The sequence below is a fragment of the Mustela erminea genome, chromosome 3, assembly GCF_009829155.1.
Source record: "Mustela erminea isolate mMusErm1 chromosome 3, mMusErm1.Pri, whole genome shotgun sequence".
Taxonomy (NCBI): Eukaryota; Metazoa; Chordata; class Mammalia; order Carnivora; family Mustelidae; genus Mustela; species Mustela erminea.
Genome location: NC_045616.1, coordinates 146,242,338 through 146,261,612, shown reverse-complemented (window position 1 = coordinate 146,261,612; position 19,275 = coordinate 146,242,338). Strand labels below are relative to the sequence as shown.

The 19,275-nt window shown below is 36.7% G+C and overlaps 1 protein-coding gene across 2 annotated transcripts in view; it reads right to left on the bottom strand.

Annotated features, from left to right (window-relative positions):
* Nucleotides 1-18,579, bottom strand: part of CDH12 (cadherin 12) — a 996,732-nt gene extending 978,153 nt beyond the window's left edge. For both annotated transcript variants that reach the window (XM_032337714.1, XM_032337713.1), the window contains exon 1: nt 18,382-18,579. The gene's annotated coding sequence lies outside the window, so the exon portion shown is untranslated. The remainder of the gene's footprint in view (nt 1-18,381) is intronic.
* Nucleotides 18,580-19,275: the final 696 nt, after the last annotated feature.

Below are 19,275 nucleotides of genomic sequence, written 5' to 3'. Positions count from 1 at the left end.
GATTTCAGCTGTGCCAGCTAGGGAAGAGGCAAACACAGTTACGTGTTTTTTTTTTCTGGCTTTTTGGTTTGAAAGCCAGAGTGGTGACTTTCAGAGAGCACAATGGAGAAACAAAGTAACTAATTTATAATAATTATAGAGAAGACAAGAAAGAATGACAAGCTACTTACTGAGAAAATTCAAGTACTTAATTAATTTGACCTCAACACTAACAAAAATGTTTCCAAGTACAGCTCTCCCAGGTATGCAGTAATTAAAGTATGTTAATTTTAATGAGCACATCCATTACAAAAATGATGTACTCTTTTACTATAATTTTAAAATAGGTGCAGTTTAAAAGCTTACTCCCTTTCAGCTCAAATTCTAGAAAAAGTCCAACATGGCCCTGACTGAACGTTATATTCATTTTATAGAATTTACATACTCAGTAGATCAGATCTCCTAAAAGCCAATTAATTTGTTATTGATATTTTAGGGACATGGTAATAAATTACAATTATTTTCAACTATGTGTCATATCAGATTTTACTAGCAGGTGTCTTAAATGACCACATGTTTATGCGGTACTTCCACAAAGAATGAGACATTGACCATATACTAGGGAAGGGAAGAAAAGGGAGTTATGACAGATGACATATGTTCATCTTATTCATCATTTATTTTCAGTGTAGAATGAGTGACTGGAAAATAGTAAGTGCTCAATAAATAAAAAGGCCAATTATATAAGAAAAGGGTTAAGACACAGGGTAAGAAGTTACTATGCGAGTCAAATTGCACAATAGATCCACAAAGGTGAGTAAGAAGTATGCTGAAAGAATGGAGATACATGGGAACAAACACTTTAAGGGAAAATTTAAAAACTAGATAGGGTTTTAAATAAGAGATTAAGGCATCCAAATCCCTAAAATATAGTATTATTCACTGTATGGAGAGGTGTCTTCAGGAACCAAGTTAAACAGGGATGACAATTTATGATAGGACAAATATTTGTTAGGAAAAAAAGTGAATCCTGACACTGGAGGGTTTTGAATACTTATTTCAAAAGAAAATCTGGAAGAAGGAAGGAAAGGAGGGAGGAAAGAGGAGCAGAAAGGAAAGTAGGAAGGAAGGAGGGAAGGAAAAGGGACGAAGGAAAGTCACTATGTAATAAAAGCTTAGTACTTCAACAAATGAAAAAGCACCGAATGTGCTCATAAAATAAAGCCGCATAATCTTGTAATAAAATTTGCATTTTTATTTAGCAAAATACCGCACTGAGAAGGGATTTTGAAGATTTTTCCTGCAAGAATTTGTTAGTGCTGTGCTAAAATGCACAACTATTTTAGAGGAACACTCAATGTGTTTCTAATTATCATCTTATTACTATTCTTACCCATGTTCTATTCACACATATTTAATTTTTGCTTTTTCAGGACCAAAATTTTTAGGCCTGTTATATCTTTTAGTTCTTGAATGGGGAAAATATTCTGAAAATGGAAAACAACCTAATCATTAATAGATTTATAAATTATTGAAAACTAGAATGTCTGAGAAGAACAAGAATTAGATCAAGAAGAATTATCTTACTAGTAAGGAAATGGGTTTATTCAGTGATCATTCTTCAGTTGTCATTATCTGTTTGCAAATGCAAGAATTTTCAATGGCATTGTTTCACCGTATCTATTTCTGTCAAAGGGATTGTATTTGCACTTGCTATAGGATTTTCACTAACAAGCCATTCATCTTACCTTCCTTAACTCTATTTCTCACTCATACAAAGTCAACTGTGGATGTGGGCAATGCTGCAGGGCAGCCTTCTCAATGCAATGTCTATCAGTTCACTTCTAAATAAGCTTATGCTTCCCTAATTCGTAGTTGAGATGACAGCTGAAGAAAAACTAGAGAGCAAAAACCAAGCAATTAACTTTTCCCATAAGGAAGTAATTGTCCCTGTGAGTCAAATTCCATTTGGTAAACTAAGTCAGAGGCCAGCTAATGTCAATGTTGTTGAAACTACAATCTTCCTTTGTTGCTAGGAAGTGGGGTGGGCGGGGAGCTAGAAAGCTAGGAAGTGGGGAGGAGTGAGTTATTTGTTAACTGTAGCAATGTTTGCAAAAGAAATTAGGTGATTCTTTCCTTCAGAAGAGGTTGTATACATAGTTCTTTGTGTAACAGAAATTTCAAACATAACAAGAAGAATCAGACTAGGAAAAGATGCCTAATCTACACAGGAACCATTGCATGAGGTAGACAGAGAAACGCCAGATGAGGGAAATACAAACCAAAACCACAATGAGATACCACACCTCACACCAGTCAGAATGGTTAGTATTCAAAACAAACAAACAAACAAACAAACAAAAACAAAAACAAAAAACAAAAACAAAAACAAAACAAACAAACAAACAAACGAAAAACAAGAAATAACTAGTGCTGGCAAGGATGCAGAGAAAAGGAAGCTCTTGTGTATTTTTGGCTGGAATACAAATTTGTACAGCCACTATGGAAAACAGTGTGGAAGTTCCTTGAAAAGTTAAACACGGAACTACCATAAGATCCAGCAATTCCACTTCTAGGTATTTATCTGAAGAAAGTGGAAACACAAACTCAAAAGGTATATGCACCCCATGTTCACTGTAGCATTTTTACAACAGCCAAAACATGAAGTAACCTAAGTGTCCACCTGCTCATGAACGGATAATCAAAATGTGCTATAAATACACGTATGGAGTATTAGCCAGCTGTAAAAACAGAACGAAATCCTGCCATTTGTGGCAACATAGACAGAACTTGAGGGCATTATGCTAAGTGAAATAACTCAGACAGAAAAAGACAAATGGTGTATAATGTGTCTTATATGTGGAGTCTTAAAACAATAAACAAAAATGAACTCACAGATATAGAACAGTGGTTACCGGAGGCAAATGAGTGACCAGGTGGACAAAATGGGTGAAGGTGGTTAAAAGGTACAAACTTCCACTTATAAAATTAATAAGACCTTTTATAAAAAATAAAAAAATTTAAAAAAATAAAATTAAATTAATAAGACCTGAGGATGTGACATACAGCATGGTGACTATAGTTAACAATACAGTATTGTATTATAATAGTTGCTGAGAGTAAATCTTAAAAGGTTCTCATCAAACACATAAAAAATTATAAGTATGTATGGTGATATATGCTAACTAAACTTAATATGGTAATCATTTTGCAATATATTGTGAAAATAAAGGTAAACCCCATTAAAGTGGTCTGAGGATGCTAGAATGGGATACTAAGTGGGGAGCTCTCCCACTTGACGTCAATTACAAGAACTGTCAATTACAGAGCCAACAGAAGAATCCTCAACAGGAAAGACTCATCAATTATAAGCCCACAGTGTGTATAAGCACACGCAGGTGTACATATACACCCCCACAGTGTATATGTACAATGCATTTTCTAGGAAATGGACCACCCCTCCAACTCAGCCAATGAGAAAATGTTATCACCTTGAACTCTTCTGATTCTTTCCAATGGACTTTTGTTCAAAACAACCCCTCCTAACTTCCTGCTCCTTCTCCATAAAGAAGTGTTACCCTCTTTTGTTTGTTGCACTTCCCTATGGTTTTGCCATAGACTGACTGCTCGTCCCAGATTACAATCTCTGCTATTCCCAAATAAGCCCATCTTTTGTCGGTAAAATAATTTGCAGTTTTATTTTTTCAGTTAAAAATATACATATATCAAATTTCTATAGTGTACTCCTAAAACTAATACAAGGTCATATGTCAATTGTATTTCAATTTAAGAAGATGTTAAAGCAATGTGAACTAACAAAAATGAATGATGGGAATTCATTTTAAGGCCCGGTGATTATTCAAACACAGTAAATAAGCATTTTGTTTCTCTGCAAAAAAACTGCCACAATTCTATTACAGGAAGTTCTAGAAACTACAAGTAGCCAAATAACTGATGAAATTAGCCCACAATGGTCACTATCACTGTCCCCACTGCTTTCGTGAGAACTTCAGGATCTTGAGTAATCATGAAAAATTGATTCAGCTAATTTTTTTAAGTTCCTTATCTGAACTTCTTTAGCTCCACTGGAGTCATCATTAAATGGAATATGTGGGTTAGGAAAAATATTGTGTAAAGGAAAAATATTGTAAAGAATAATAAAGAAGACTATTGTATAAAGTCCTATGTAAACTGGATTTTATTGTTTCCATAGCTATAGATACACCGCTTAGAACAGGGTCTGGCATATATTAGATCATGAAATAAGTGTTTATTAAATGAGAAACTGAAATGAAAAATAATAAAGCCCCAGAACATCAGCTTCAATATCAAAGAATTCCAAAAATGCGATGATAAAATTTTGAGATTTCAGGAATATTGTTAGGCCTTTCAGCCTGCTGCCATATGTCAGATAAACATGATGCATTATCCCTAAGTATAAATGAGAATACCAGTAGGTCACTGCCATTTTAGTCATGTTAAAATATATTTATTGTTATGAAGAGAGAAATGAAAGATCACATTTTTTCCATGTACCTTCTGGATAAATCATAGTGTTGGACATTTCATTATTAATATGTACTATACCAGAGGAGGAACAGACTAATGAAATAAATGCTACTAAACATTAAAATATCACTTTCATGGAAACTGCACTTAGAGGTTGAACCACAGGATTATCAGGATTATGTAGAAGCCCAATTTTCCTAACTCCTGTATGTGGGAGCTAAACAAAGTTTAAGGAGGTATGTCTGGATGCCAACGTGATAAGGGATTACTTGCTATGTTGGGTTCTGTCAGCTTAGTGGAGCTGGGAATAGTTTTCACACTGTCCCCTTCTCTGGAGAACCAACTAGAAGCACAATTTAGAAGACAGAGGTGAAGAAACATCTCTTATTCTCAAAGACCACTGTGGGCAGATATTTGGGGAACAAACCCAGAGATGAACAAGTGGGTCTGGCCAGACCTTGTCACGCGTTAGTCCTCCATTAGCTGTTACTCTTAATGCCTGGCCACAAGGATGCACAGCAACTTCAGGACAACCAACTCCTGTTTTCAGAAATAACATGACCACAGACCCACACAGGCAGTTGTTCAACTGAGATTACAGCTTCTTACAGAACTCTGCAGGAGCACCCCATCAGGAGCTACCACCTCAGGAGCCCCCCTGCTGGGATCCCAAGATTTCCTTGCCAGCTGTGACTGATCTGCCTCTACCAATGCTCCAGTCAGAATGGATAGAGGCTACTTCTCTCTGAGCTTCAGTACTCCCCTTCCAGACTGTCTGTTCCCCAGCACACCATCTATTGTGTAAATTCATGCTAAACATTAATCTCTTGTTCTCATGAAGTTTAGAGCCAGCTCTGCCTTCCTGACTGAAACCTAATTAATACACTGATTCAACAGTTTATCAGTGTTGAAAGAACAGTAACAACACCTTCATTAAAGACAATGCTATATAGAACAAATGTGGGATCCTTCAATATTCCTATATAGAAACCCTAAGTCTCTATGTGATAGTATTAGGAGGTAGGGCCTTTGGGAAGTGGAGGGTGGTAGTGAGCGTGGAGGCATCACGAATGGGATTAGCGCCTTCATAACGAAGACCCCAGAGAGCGCTCTCTCCCTTCCACAATGTGAGGACAGCGAGGCCACTGTCCACGAATCAGAAAGTATGGCCTTTACCAAACAATGAATCCTCGAGGACGCTGAGACCTAATAATAATCATCATGACACACACAAAAAATAAGGTAAGAGGCTAACACAGGTGATACTGAGGGTTTTGTGCAATTTGCACTACTATTAAACAGAGTAGTAGGAAAAGACCCCATACAGAAGGGGTAACTTGAAGACACTTTAAGGCAGCTAGTCAAGTAGGCATCTGTTAAACAAAATTCTAGTTAGAGGAAATGGTTACAAAGGTGGGAGCTAGCTTGTTCAGTTTCAGGAAAAGCCCAGAGAAGAGTTGTGTGAGCTGAATGAGCGAGGGAAAGAATGTAGGAAGAATGGATCAGAAATAACACGAGGCAGAGCAGATCACAAAAGTCCTTGGTGTTTCCTCTGGAGGTAAATGGGGAGCCATCAGTTGATTTGGAGGACAGCGGTAATACAATCTAATGCATTTTCAAAGGATGGGTCTTGCCGTTGAGGCTGATCTTTGGAGGGCTAGAAGCAAGATGAGTTAGGAGGCTCTTGCAGTATTCAGGTAAGCAATTTTTCCTACTGGAATCATGGTGACAACAGTGAAGCTGCTGAGAATTGGTAAGATTCTCCATATGTTTTAGAAGTAGAGAGGATTTCCTGGCAGATGAGATAAGCAATGCGAAAGAAATAGATGTAAGAGAGTTTGAGAAATTTTAGCTTGAATGAAAGCATGGAGTTTATCAATAGATATGGTAAAATCTTAGAATAGAATATATTTGTGAGTGAAGACCAAGAGTTCATTTTGGACATGTGAATTTGAGATGTTTATTAGGTATCCAAGTACATCATATGCCAACATAGCAGTTGGGTAGAGGAGATTAGATTTTGGGAGATCTGAGCTGTAGCTATATATCTGGGAGTTGTCAACATATGGTGTTTAAAACTATGAACTTGGATTAGATCACTGTGTGTGTGGGTGTAGATAGACAGGAGAAAATGAAAGTTGCCTCTGTATTAAGGGAAGAAGAGAAGAAACCAGCAAATAAAACTAAGAAGTGATGGTTCAGGAGGTAAAAGACAAGACTAAAAGTGTGTGGGCATCTGAGAAGTCTAGTTTAAGATGCTGTTAAGGATAGAGAAATTAACTGGGTCAAATAATCATTAAATAAAGACAGAATAGTCTTCTTTATATTCATGGCAGAAAGTTTCTGGAAGAGTAGATAGGAAATGCTGGTGTGAGCAGTTATCTCTGGGAAGTGAAAGAGCAAGTGAGCAGGAAGCGTTCAATTTAACACACTCAGCAATAACTGATTTCTCTTCCACATGGATATGCACTACTTATTTTTTAATATTTATTTATTTACTTATTTGAGAGAGAGCTAGGGAGCACACAGAGGGAAAGGGAGAAAACAGACTCCCCACTGAGTGGGGAGCCTGATGCAGGGCTCAATCTCAGGACCTTGGGATCATGACCTGAGCTGAAGGCAGATGCTTAATCAACAGAGCCACCCATGGTCTCATGAATTACACTTATAATGATATATCAAAATATACTTACACTAGAAAAATAAAAATCCATCTAGGAGACAAAATATATTAGATGACAACTGATGAAATCATCAAACAGGTTATTTTTGAAAAGTAAAAAGAAAGAAAAAATACCCAAGTCCTCAAAATAGCATCCATAGAATTCTAATGGAATCCCAAATTCTTGTAAGTCATTACTTGGATTAGGCATTATCTTCAGATGGCTTCTTTTAAAATGTAAACGTATCACCTGAGATAGATGTTAAATAAGTCATCTCAAAAGTATTAAATTGCAGATGGCTAAAATTATTATATATATTTAGATAGCTAAGAAAAAGCTGTATGCAACATCAGAGAAATAAATGTCCTGCAAATTCTATGAATGTCAAAGAAGATGGATTGTAGAGCTCAAGAGGAAGGCCATGGGATTCAATGCAAGGCTGTCACGTAAAGGACACGTCATCCCAGGAGAGCTTTTCATAAGGGAGTCCTGCAATGCCACTGACCTTTATGGAAGATGAGAACAGTTAGGGACCAGCTCAGGTCAAGTGTATAACCTGGAATCAAGTATTAACCAATGATCCATTGCCTTCACAGGCCGAAGGGACATGGTAAGTCAGAAATAAGACATCCCTAAGAGTGTTAAGTTACAAGATGAGTGGTCATCTCAAGACTATAAATGGAATCTCAAAATAAAACTGGAAGTGTCAAACTACCTAGATTTTTTAGTATGGGACAAGATAAGTTTGAATATATTTCAAGAAATAAATGATGGGGCAAGACTATGAAAAGTCTTGATATTTCTGTAATTAGTCGTAAAACATACTCAAACTGATTCCTGTCCTGATAAAATCTTTTGATGCAGTTTTCTAAAATGCGTTTTAAATAAAGAGTAATAAGCCAAAGGCAAAGTAAGAGAAAAAAATGTCTTCATACATTTTGTAATGTTCTTACATTTCTTTAAGTTCTATCAGAGAAAGGCAGGTAGATTTGTTTGTTTGTTTGTTTTCACAAAGAGAATTTTGGCTCTACCTCTTCAGCCTGAAATTATCCTCTTCCGTTCATGGAGTTTAAAACTTTCCTTGGCATTAAAAAATGGAAGAGTAAATGCATTTACAAAAATTGGTTAAGTAACCATTCATGAAAATATCTTGACTCTGTGTTAAAGTTATTAGTCATAGCTTTGTGACTGGGAAGCAGAATATCATAATTTTTCAGGGTAGTTCCGTGAATCCACAAAACTGGGGAAGATTTCCCAAGTCTATTTGTAAAAACACTCATAATTTACTAGTTCTCCATGGTGACATGAACTAATGGACCATCTTTAAATAAATTCACTTAGAGATCCAGAGTATGGCACAATGCTCTCTTTCTCTGTAGTGCTGTAAAATTAGCATCAAACACAGAAGAATTCGCCATTCTTCACCTCCCCCATGGTTGTCATCTCTATGCTGTAAATCACAGAGCAAGAATAAATGAAGTTGTTTTTCTCCTGTCATTCATATTTCATATAGCTTTCTCTATAGCGTAGAAGTATTTCATTTTTAGGAAGGATTAATGCCAAAGGGTTTATTGCCTTCTATCAGAAACATTTAGCTAGCTTTAGAGATGTTACCGAAGAAGTTGCTTTTAACATTTGTGTCTGTGTGCACACATGCATACAGTGTGATAAACATACGATGTGAGGCCATCACAAAAATACTTTGAAAAGCACTTAAAATGTATTTCCAGTGAATTTTCCTTAACTTTCAAGATTTCTTAGCACGGACACATGCCTCTAAAGAGACTGTGATGAAATAACAGAAAACAGACATATAAAGAAAGTAATCACCATGGGTAGCATTATAAAACAGATCTTTGGCTCCTTGATATGACATTTATAATTGATGTAACTTTTTTTTTAAGGTAAAGACTGATTCAATGTCCCAATCGTGTCTCTATGTATGTCTTTTTTGCATGCCTGTGCATATATGCACAAAGAAGCAAAGAAAAATGGTAAATGTGAAGACAATTTTAGGGATGGTTAAAGAAGGGTAGGGAAAAACAAAGACAATGTCTGCCTTTCTGTTCAGGATACCCAAATGAACTCTTGAATATGCAGCTGACACTTTCATGAGGAAATTGACCCTTAGCTGGAATTTCATAGTCTTGGCAAAAATAATTCAACTGTAGTTACAAGGCATAAAGCTTCATGGACTTGCACGCTAAGATTTTCTGTAATGACTTGGAAATCTACAGAAACAAGAGAAGGGGCCTGACTCATTATTTGGTTGTGATGACATGACCCACATGAATGTTAGGGGATAATGGGCAACTTAGCTCACTGCAAATCAAACAGCTCCATGATCCATCATTAACCTAACTGAGCCTCCGTTTATTGAAGTAGCCCTCTAAATGAAGAGGTCAAAGCCTGTTTAAAAGCTCAGAGATTTGTTAATGTTCCAAGGACTTAGAGTCTATTAGATCAGAGCATGTACAAAATTATAGGCACTTCAGATAGCTAACATGCGTTGGTATGTATATAAATATTTTAAGAATATTCTTTGAAACTTGGTTTGAACAGGGCCACTGCATTTGTGAGATTATCCTGCATAAATGTGGATATGTGTCAGGCTGAAAGGAAAAGAAAGGACTCTGTAAAGAGATACTCCACAAGAGGAAATAAGTTTCCACTCTAAACCGACTTTCATAATGCAATTAACTCCATTAGGGAGAATGGAATTTTGAATACTGTTCAAATTAAGGCAGTGCAGTTAGAAGCAGCAGCAATTCAGGAAGAATTAGCAATGCCCTTCTGAAGAGAGCTACTGAATTAAACCTTGGAGGGTTTTAAGATTAAGCCATTTAATTGTTACTTTAGGAGCTCTGGACTTTGCATAGACACGAGTCCAGGTGTTAATACTGATTCTCCTCTGTTCTCTCCAGATAACAAACCTGAATCTCAGAGCCAATTAAGACAAATCTTTAAAGGCCTTTTTCCCCCTTTTAAGTGTATGCTGGGAGGTTTATTTTAATTGTGGATACCATGGGGAATCAGGGACATTATACATAGTGACATAGTATTGAATCTTGAGTTGAAAAGATAACTAGTACTTGTTCAAATTATCCTGTCTTGACTTTAAAACCATTTTTTTTTTTTTGGTAGGTTGACACTCAAATTATATTCTTTATTCCCTTAATAATCTTTACAGAACACTCTTTTAGTATTTAATACTAACACAAATGGCATGACTAGTTAGTGATTATTATATTTGCAGGCCAAGTTGTATGCATGAATATATTATTACAGAAAGTCACATAATTCACAAGGATGTCTCACTCCCCTCCCTGAAGATTAACACTTAACATATCATCATGTAAATCATTCAAACTCCATTTTTTTTGCATGTGTATGTTTGAGTAAATTTATGTGCCCATATCCATTCTCTCATTTAATTTAGTCATTCACCGAAACACTTACGGAAGGCTCCTAAGTGCCAGGAACTATTATATGACTTCCCTCATGTGGTCTGCATTTTATTTGGGAAGACAGACAATATACTGCAATACCATGTAAGCTGAAGCAGGTCCTATTTAAAGAAAATTAAATGTGGATAAAGGTGAAAATATTTCTTCTGGGGAAGGAAATGCTATCTACAGACAGTGATTAGGGAAAGTAGTTCTGAAGTATGGATATTTAAACTAAGATCTGTGTAAAGGAAAGCATAAACTGGGTGACTGCAAAGTCCCTGTGGCAGCAATGAACTCAGCAGAATGAGAAATAAAATGAAATGGTTAAGCCAGATATTGTCTTTAAACCATGAGAAGTATTTTGATAGTGATTTTGAAGGGTTTACACCTGGCTACTGTGCAATGAATTGGGGTAGGGTATAAAAGTAGAAGCTGAGGGGTACCTGGGTAGCTCAGTAGGTTAAAGCCTCTGCCTTCAGCTCAGGTCATGGTCTCAGGGTCCTGGGATCAGGCCCCACATTGGGCTCTCTGCTCAGCAGGGAACCTGCTTCCTCCCCTCTCTCTCTGCCTGCCTCTCTGCCTACTTGTGATCTCTGTCAGATAATTAAATAAAAATCTTAAAAAAAAAAAAAAAAAAAAGAGAAGAAGCTGAAAGACCTGTTTGGAAATTGGGACAATAGTGGTTGGATTGAAGGATTGCAGGTAACTGGTAGAGGTCGAAGTGACTGGATTAAAGATGTACTAACACAGTAAGACCAGGAACCCAGTAGATTTTATTTGGTACTGATTGTGGGGAGAAGAGAGAAAAACCAGGGCCAGAGAATTGATCCTAAATTCTTAAGAAATTAAATGAATCATTACATAATTTACTGAGATGCAGCAGATTAGGAAAATGAATATATTTAGGTTGTGCTGAGAAGGGGCAGAAATTAACAGCTTGCTTTTACAAGTTATTGTTAACATGATTGTTAGATGTTGCTATGGACTGCATGAATTTCCCTAGGGGGCGGGGGGTGGTGTCACATACATTAAATTGCTAACTTCCAACATAAGGGTATTTGGAGGTGGGGCCATTGGGAAGTAGGTAGGGTTAGATGAGGTCATAAGGGTGAAGTCCTTGTAAAGATCAGTGCCCTAGTAAGAAGAGAGAACACCACAGCTTGCTCCCAAGCTCTCTCTGCAGGAGCACCAAGAAGTCACATGAGGGCACAGTAAAAAGAAAGCCATCTACAGGTAAGAAAGAAAGCTCTCACCAAGTATCCAATCAGTCAGCACTTAGTCTCAGACTTCCAGCCTCCTGAATCATAAGAAAAGAAGTTTCTGTTGCTTAAGCTACCCACTCTCTGATACTTGGTTCCAACAGCCCAGGCAACCTAATCAGACAAGCGAGTATAAATACTGAGTAGGCATTTGGATATTAGGGTCTGATGCTCAGCACAAAGATTGGAGACAATGACAGATTTGGAAAGAGGCATTCAGATGGCATTAAAACCTATACTACTGGTTTCTAGAGTAAGTTCTAGAGAGGTGAACAGGGCCTAGGCCGGGTTCTGGGGATAGCCTGATAGCTTCTATTTATGGGTCAGAAGAAAGAGAACCCAGAGAGAATGAGAAAAAGCAGTCAGTGGGAAAGAATAAAATCAGAAGACAATGACAAGCACATGAAAATATTTCTGCAGAAGATAATGCAACCATTAAAACTGCTAGGTATTGAATTTTGATGGATGCTGCCAAATTTCCCTCCAAAATGATTCCAGTTTATAGTATAGCCCAAAATCTATGGGATGGGCTGATGGTCCTGTGGTATAATTGTATATGTTGCATATACCTGACATTTTTGTTTTTCAAAAGTAATACCTACATGACAATATTACTGTTTGGAGGTATGTGTAAGCTTCTGAGCTAGGACAGATTATGTGTCATATATTTTCATTTACAACACTATTCTCCTCATCAGAGGTGTTATTGAATGATAGGTATATATAATTCCTTGTTAAATAAGCATGTGAAATACTGAGATTAGAATGTATTATAGAATAACTGTCTTTTTAAAACTGCAATTAAAATTTATATTGTTTATATTTAGTATATATGAGATTATGCTATAAACTCAAGTACTTGACACCACTCTAATTCTGGTTGCAACAGTGACAATTCCAATACTGCACTTCCTTCTATGTAAGGATCTTACAGTGGTGACCTTCTAATAGGAGTTTAGTACAAATACCAGATATTGATTCAGATAATGAGCTGTCTTGCTGTGAGAAACTTGAATTTCAGAAAAGTATTCTTGGCTTCCCATTCTTGCCTAAGTAAAAATATAACATAAAACCTTGCCAAGAGCTTATTTTTTTACTTTTCACTCACAATCTTACTGCTAGTAATTAAAGAAGAGTAGAGTTTCAGTACAATCTTGCTTTTAAATTGGCCTGAAATCACATCCCTTGGAGTAATGGCTGCCCTTCGTGTAAATAAATATTGACTCACAAAGTTGTAGGAGGACATTTCCTTTGGATAAAATGTTATTTCCTTGTTACTTCAAGTATTCCTATTTTGTCTCCTCAGAAATACTTTTAAATACACCATACCATTTATTTCAGTGAGCAGTCTTTTAATGTTAATTCCCTCTACTTCCCGACACTTATCAAGTATCTGGATCGGATCTCTTCTGAGTCAATTTAAAAGTATTACTTTAGATAAATTAATTAATACCACATTTAGGTTATTTCCTAACAATTCTTTATAACATTTAAGATATTATTTTAATAAATGTTGAAATGTCAGCTGAAATTATTTGATATTTGGCTTTTGGATACTATTTTACTTGCATTATTAAAATTAATGATATCTTCTAATTGTGTCTTCTACCTATGTCCTGGATATTTTAAATTGTAATCTTCTCTCAATTGTTTCAAAAACTCAGGACCTTTCCAGGTAAGGTTTGAAATTCCTAAACATGGCGGGCAAAGACAGACAGATTGGTAGGTGGCAGATTTAACAAGTAAAGGAACCTATGTACGAGACTTGTTGTGGATGCCCACAAGATGAGCTGATCTCCACATCTTCCTGCCAGAATCTTCAAAGTTTATACATTGGACTTAATGGGATTCAGTCACATGTTCAGTCCAGTGGTTTCAGTAACACCTTACTTTCTCAAATTTATTCCCTTGAAACAGCCCATAGTGTGAGAATGGTGGGCAGAAATCACATTCCAAAGACTGGGGAGAAGATAAGGAGCCTCTGATTGCCAGGGTCCAGCTCAAGCATCAACAGGAGGTCACAGCCTTCTGATGACCTCCTCTAACACTCTAAGATGTTGATTCATCATTCATGTTCTTTTGTCTAATGATTTCAATCTCATCTATTCACAGGCTCAAATCTCTATAAAAAAATTATAATCCCATAAACTTCCCTTGACTCCATTCTTTCTATTTAGTGATCTCCTATTCTCCTCTTTGCTTGACTTTTAAACCTCTTGAAATATGGTGGTAACAGTTTCATCACAACTGAAACTTCACTGAACATTTAAACTACCAGAAACATCCATGCTTATTCATTAAAAGCATTCTTGCCAGTAAGTGGGATTATTTTCAAATAAGTGACCTGAGGACCACTTCTATCCCAACATGACAAATAAATTACAACGTATAACAAATACTAGCCACTCCATGATTTCATCTGAGAGGAGGCATCTCTGGTTGTAGTTAGTCTCTACAAATCTAGTGCTATAGTCATGTAAATTTCAGAAGAGAAAGACCTATTAGTGAGTGTTTGTCTATATGGTAATATTATACTAAATCAAGAGAAGAAACCAAGGATCAAAAAGCTAAGTAACATACCCCAAAGTACCCACAGAATAATTCTTAAAATCTGGATTCATACCACTGTCTGACTCCCAAGTTTTGATTTTCCCCCATCATCATGCAGATAATGAATCAAGACTCTCATCTTTACATGGAGAAAAACATTTTTTGCATATTATAATAATTTTCTAGCTAATAGAAGTGACAGAACTTACTAAGTACCTAGTATATTTCTGGCATAATCAAACATGCTTATAACTAGCATCCTACTTTGTGGATAAGTTCTAAGCCCTAATGTTTACTTCTTTGGTACTTGGAACTAAGTATGCATCATTCAGCTATCCGAACATGTAGATTTAGGACTTGAAACGTGAGTCCTGTCTTTTTCTATTGGGTATCTGTGCACAAATTGGTACCTCACCTTCTCTCACCAGAATCTTCATACCTATATGCACGAGAATACATATTTTAAGAAGAATTTTATTGTTCAAATAGCACATCCCTATAAGAGTAGTGACTTAGATGCTTTTCACAGAGTAAGGGCTATGTAAGAAAATCATAACCTTTTAGTGAAAAAAATAACTGAAACATACTGAAGATTTAATTTATCCCTTAAAAACATGAGCTATAATATAATAAAGTGATACAAACCTGAATAAAGCTAAATTTACAAAAATAGTAAATATATAGGGCTTATTTCCAATAGTTTAGCAAATGCTTATTAAATTAAGTGATAATCAATAATTGAATAAGTGAATTCTTAGAACATTAACCAGGATCACACAAAAAGCAGAATAACACTATGTGAAGTTCATCTGTTATTCAGTTTTACAGTAGTCATAATTTTCTCTCAGTCTTTTCTAAAAATGTTACTTACTGCATATTATTAGTCATCTCAGCATGTGATGCTTAAAAATAACTTTGAGTAACCACTATTGATATTCAACACAGGTGGAATTATTCACAATCACAAATAAATACATGCACACATGTGTGTGCCCATACGCACTCTCCTTTTAACGTTTTGTAATGATATATCACCCTTTTAGCATAATAATTCAGGAAAAAATTCAATTACCTTAAAGCCAAAAGTTAAAATGCTTTTAAAAGCTCTAAGAGTATGAATTGCTCAATTATCATGTATTAGTAAAGTGAAAGGAAAGTTCCTGGTAAAATCATAAATCTCCATTCCTTATTTATTTGATTTTTCTTGATATAAATTGAACCAATTCATAACAATAAAACAGTATTTGTTAAACAAGATATAATAATTTCTACCTACAGCTTAATGTAAAATATATTATAAATATCAATATTTATATAAATATAGAAATCATGAATTGACATAAAATACTATGTTTTGATGTGGTAACACTGACATGGTAATACAGGACATAATTTTAAAAGAACTTTGTTAAGAGACTAAAGAAATGATTTCTTACCTTAAATTAGACATCTGTGATCACACTTTTCCTTTGGATGTATGAAGACATTAATAACAGTCTACTTAAGTCATTTTATCACACAGACCTTAGATATGATATTTTTACATGAAAACATGGCTCACTTCTGAAGAGAACCATCACTGTATGCATCTTTCTATCACAACTGTTAGGCAGATTTAATGATATGACATCTAAATGGCATAGGTGTGAAAACACAGTAATATTTCACATTTTATGTAAGTACAGTTTCAGCAGACTATTTGCAGTACTATTTCATCAGCAAGAGTGAGCTGATGTTCATCACAATACATTCTAAGAGGTAAGAGTGACAGATATTCTTATTAACCACAAAATGGGAAAAGATTGATTTCAATCAATATCACAGTCTATTACATGAAATATGTTCTGTAAAAATACCAGATCCAAAATATCATCTACCTAAGGAGATGAGTTTTTGCTCCATCCTTAAAGGATGCAGTCATACTGAGATATAAGTGTGTCATGTGAAGCATTAGTAGGATTTTTTTTTCTATAAGCTAAGCACTGTTTTTGCTGTGATAAGAACTTGCTATGTATTATCCCACATGTAAAACAAATGACGGTTCCTTCCCATTATAATTCAGCTCTCTCTTTTTGTGAGAATTATCTAAAATGATCACATCACTAAGCAGACCACTGGAAGGAATCAGGTCCAGTAGGGGAAAAAAAAAAAAAGCATTCTTGGCTTGAAAACTACCCCCTACTGCTTGAAAATGGTACACAGCAGTAGAAGTTAAGAATCCAGAAACTGGATATTTGCTGAACAGGATATTTGCTGAACACAACAGAAAATAACATATGTTCTTTTTTTTTTTTTATTGGAAGGTGCTAAGCTACTCCACGGTTAAACTAGTAAGTTAGCCTTTGAAGTGAGAGTTATTAATAAAGGAGAAAACATATTCTGGAATTGGAGTTCCAAGTTAACGTGAGACCTGATTTTGCTACAGTAGTTTCTATAGCCGGTAGAGGAACTATCCCTAGATCTCATCACTGAACCAGGTAAAGTACAGGTTAGTTAAATTAGTTAACTGGAACCTTCTATTTTGTGTGTGGCTGAGCTCTTGAGCATTCTGAAACAATTTGTCAATCAACTGCTCATGGCTTGGGAAGAGTAACCATATGCCTTTCAATTCGGAAGAGACCTTCTGCTGGAATCATGCAAATCTTTGTAAGAAAAACCTGTTCAGTTCATTTCCTTCCTAGAAACAATAGTGAAGACCTATAAATTAAAGTGTTTCTCAAATTGCTTAGGATAACTTAATGAGTAAATGATGCCACTGAATAAGGAGGTTCAATATTTCTGGATAGCTGTGCATCTGCATTTTATAAACCTGAAAGCCAATCAAGAATGCTGAAAAGACCAAACTAACTGATAACCTGCTTGGCATGGTTGGATTTTCATGTTTTGGTCCTGTATCGGGGTAATTGAAAGCTGTAAACACATTTTCAGAACCTTCTCGTTTTAATTCCCGTCCCCCACTCTGTAAGGCAATTTTCCAGCTGAGCAGTCTGTGAATGAGTTTCAAAATACCTGATGAGAAACTGGAATCATGAAATGGCCACAGAATCACCCAAAAGTATGTCAGTTCTCACTCCAGAGAGTACAGAGAAATATGTCTATGAGACATCAAGCACTCCCAACCACAGAGGTTCTGAAGCCACTGTGATTTCCATGTAGAAAGAATGATGTTTAAAGGGGAGAAAATATTTATAAAATGCCAAAGGTCTCTGAAAAAAAGATTCGCTGGTATGTCCTATATTACACATATGTCTCATTTTTTCAACATACCACCAAGTGATTAATACCTTTAAGATATTTTAAAAATACATATTATATAACCCACAGCAGATCTGGTAGTCTGCATCTCTTCCACTTGTCTCAAATTACTTTTGAGGTAGGAAACTCAGCTGTACAGGAGAGACTAGCTATTAAAGCATTTAAATTGGTCTATAGTTTTCTTTAGTGAATAATGAAGTTTTTAAATACACACACCTTAATAAATACCAGTGGAGAAGGATGTAGGCATGTTCCTGTATTTTAACAAAAAGCAGTGGAGATGGGTATTTACAGAAGATTTTTGAAACTCAAGCATTATTTTGTCATAAATATAGATCAATAAAGCCATTTCTAAAATAACCAGTTGAACACCTACCATACCTAATTATTTTTGTTTGAAAATTCAGCCATGCTAAGTAAGGTACATAAGTGGTTAAAACATTCCTTTCACTCCCCCTTTCAATGTAACCTTTGGATCTGAAGACTGGAGACTTGTTTGGAACTTACTGAAGTTTCCCAAAGCAAAACCACGCACCAGTTCCTAATTCAGATGCCAGATCAGTGTGCAGCCTCGTTCAGCTTCTGACTACGCTAGGCAACACTTTATTAATCATGTATGAATTTCTGTGCGTATATCCTGAAGCGATCACACACGGTGCAATCCCAATTAAAGGGGAAGGAAGAAAAAGGTGGTGGTGGTTGGGGGGGAGGCATTACCTGATGGCAGAACCGGCAGCTGCAGGAGCAGAAGCAGAAACAGCAGCGGCGGGATGCAACAACCCAGCCTTGAACCGAAGGTGAGACCCTTGTCTCTCTCCCTCTCTCCTTTTCTCTGTGTCTCTCTCTTTTTTCCTTCTAAATCACTGTAGCAACAAACTGCCTTGCATGTTGTCCCCTTTCGTTCACAGAAGATGCTCCAAGCCGGGCAGCCAGCAGACAGCACTTTCTTCCTGGAAGAGGTCTGCCTCTCTGCTCAGAAACGCCTGGACCCCTCTCTGTGGCTCCCTCCACGTTTACCCTTCAGATCAATGATGCTCGCGGAGCGGCTGGAGCTCAACTGCAGCGGCGAGCGGCCAGCCAATGGGGGCCCAGGATTCCCTCCCAGTCATCTCCCCGCCCTCAAAACAAAACACAGCGTGCCTTTGACACATCGCCGAGTTGTGAAAAGTAATTGAATCCTGTATCTGAAATGTATCTTGTTTGTTCTTTTTCCCCCCTAGCGTTCATCGTCCAATGCTGTGAATGAACGCGAAGGCTGCATAGCTCTCAGGACACTCGTTAAAGGAGCTGCTTAGAGCGGGAAGCGTGGGCACAGGGAAACCGAGAGCACCTGGGTTGCTTTGCACCTGGAGCTTGGCTATTTAAAGGCTTGAGGACTTGAAAAGGCAGAGAACGGGGAGGCAAAGGCTTGGGTCCCGGTTCTCACGCCACTCAGCAGCGTGTTTCTTTTATCCTGTAGAACGGGAAAATAAAGTCCATTTCAACTGGATGTTGTTGTGTCTTTCTCTAAACGCTGTCTGAACAAGAATCAGCCACTAGTTGGTGGGTGGCCTTAGCCAAGAAATTTCCACGAATCCATTTACCTGTTTCTCTGCCCACTGAACATGGTCC